The sequence below is a fragment of the Oncorhynchus masou genome, unplaced genomic scaffold, assembly GCF_036934945.1.
Source record: "Oncorhynchus masou masou isolate Uvic2021 unplaced genomic scaffold, UVic_Omas_1.1 unplaced_scaffold_921, whole genome shotgun sequence".
NCBI lineage: Eukaryota > Metazoa > Chordata > Actinopteri > Salmoniformes > Salmonidae > Oncorhynchus > Oncorhynchus masou.
In genome coordinates this window covers 159,773-162,375 of record NW_027015689.1, presented here as the reverse complement: position 1 = coordinate 162,375, position 2,603 = coordinate 159,773, and the positions used below count along the sequence as shown (strand labels likewise).

General features: G+C 40.6%; 1 pseudogene; it reads left to right on the top strand.

The window, feature by feature from the left end:
• The first annotated feature begins 365 nt into the window (after window positions 1-365).
• Window positions 366-2,603, top strand: part of LOC135538156 (E3 ubiquitin-protein ligase arih1-like) — a 30,988-nt pseudogene continuing 28,750 nt past the window's right edge.

The following is a 2,603-nucleotide window of genomic DNA, read 5'->3' as shown; positions in this document are numbered from 1 at the left end:
ATACTGTATTTTTGGGGGGTAATGTGGCCATAGGATTCTTGTGTCCATAGTACACAATGTCCTACACAGGAATATAAATAACCAATGTTTGTTGAATTATTTATCATGAAGGATTAGGCTCATTTAAAAGAAGGTCAAATTCACTAGAGAAAAAACAACACAACGGTGAATGTCAGCCTTATATATATATATATATTTTTTTTTACATAATAAAGTATAATAATTAGTTAAAACATTCCATTGCTGTCTTCAACAAATAAATATCAGTGATCTTTGATGAGTTTGAAGTGTTTGTACATCTCTTGCCTGGACAATCCTTTCCTTATATTATTATTTTTTGACGTAACGCGTCGGTCCGTATGACGCCGCATCTCTTTGTTGGTCCAGCGGCAGCTGCGCTCATGTTGTTGTAGCTACTCTCTCTCTCTCTGGAAATATTTTTCTCTTTCGAAATATTTCGTCTCTTGTTTTCGTCGCGGCCTGTACACATCCTAGTATCTAGCGTTTGGTATCATACCTTGTCACAATATCAAGTTAAACCGAGTAATGGACTCAGACGAAGGGTACAATTATGAATTCGACGAGGAGGAAGAGGAATGCAGCGAAGACAGCGCCGAGGAGGATCCCGAAGACGACACCCTGGAAGTGGAGTTGGATGATCCTGTTGTGGCCGGTGGAGAACGAGATGAATGTGGGGAGACCGGAGGCAGTGGCCTAGGGCCCGGTCAAGACGAAGAGGATTACCGGTTCGAGGTTTTGACTGCTGAACAGATCCTTCAGCATATGGTCGAGTGTATCAGGGAGGTCAATGATGTCATCCAGGTGAGGCGAAGGAAAGGCCGAGGATGTTGGGTCTCGGTAGGCCGCAAATTGTAAAAACGTAAACAGCTAATTATTTACCGATTTAGTTTACTGTCCATCACAAACAATCGTAGGTGACTGTAAGCCTCAACGTATGTTAGCCTGTTTGTTAGCTAACCTTACCTAACTAGTTACAAACTAACGTTAGTTACGTTACCTTAGTTTAGGTACTGTAGCTAAATTACTCCGACTTCCATTTCAACAAACTGTTATTGTAGCTAACCAGCTACTAAATTAATGGTATCTGTCTGGTAGGGAAGCTGACAAAATGTTTTCTCTTTAGTTTAGTCAATTAAGGTTAGCTAACAAACCAATAACATCATGTTATATCTCTTGAATGACTAGTGCGCCTGGTTCAGCGAGATATAAGTGAGTTGTCAACTCTGCCAAGATGCTGACCCAACTAGCTACAGTAAAATGAAGTAAAAAAATAAATAATAACTATTAGACCCAGCCAGAAAACCTAGCTCGTTTGGCTAGTGATATTTGTCATTTCCCCTGTTGCCTACAACGTAGCTATTACAACACTGTCATCAACAGTATTTGTCTACTTTCATGGCATCAAAATGGCGAAGTAGCTAACGTTACTGAGCTATTTAGTTTTTTGTTGAAATCCTATCAGCCCCCCCTGTGTGTCCATAGTTTCACCTGGATTATCAACTAGCTCACTTTGCTATCTTTACTTTCCACTGTCTGACTTTGTTGAGGCCTGTGCGCCTGAAACAACATGGCCGAACCTTGATTCCCACTTCTGTCAGCCACTGAGTTTGTCTGCAATGAATTGCAGATTTTTTATTTATTTATCAATCCTATTATTAGACACATTTTGAACAATAATAGCCTTATTTTGTCCGTGTAACTGACATGACCGTACTGCTAGTTACCGGTTAGTGTATTATAATCAAGTGCTAAATAGCTAGCTAGTTGAGTGGCTGTCTTTTAATAACAGTTATGAAGCTTTCCCGGAGGCCATATAAATGTGTATTTTTGCCTCCTCATTTTTTGTTACTCTTCTCTAGAACCCTGCAACGATAACAAGAATACTTCTTAGTCACTTCAATTGGGACAAAGAGAAACTGATGGAAAGGTTAGTCGTGACATTGGCTCTTGTATGATTTGTTGTAAAAACAGTGTCATCTTCTTGGCTCTATTAGTGCCATCATTGTGTTAGGTTAGGTGGTCTGTTGAATGGCCATATGGTCTGGTATTAAATATGAATAGACAGCATTACACAAGGAAATTGAATTGATCAAATGAATTGTCTGTTTACCAATTTCCCTACAGACCCTTTTTAATGCTCCATCTGCGCTATGTCCAATAGTTAAAAGTCCTGAGATCTGGCACAGGTTTCACCTTTGTCTTGGTGCTCTAGTTTGGCTATGACTTATTGCCTTTCTATGTAACCGTTTGTTATAGCATGACCTAAAGACCCTATTCTAGTGAATAATACACCACCCAATTAAAGTAGCGTGTTTCCCAGCCAGTGATGACATGTCTTCTCTCACTAGATATTTTGATGGGAACCTTGACAAATTGTTCTCGGAATGCCATGTCATCAACCCCAGTAAGAAGTCGAGGACACGGCTGATGAACACGAGGTCCTCTGCTCAGGATCTTCCCTGTCAGATCTGCTACCTGAACTACCCAAACTCGGTCAGTACCCTACTCTGAAGGGAGAGATGCACAGCGTCCTATCCACTAGGCAGTAGTGTACATCTGAAAGGATCAGGACATGCCAAGTC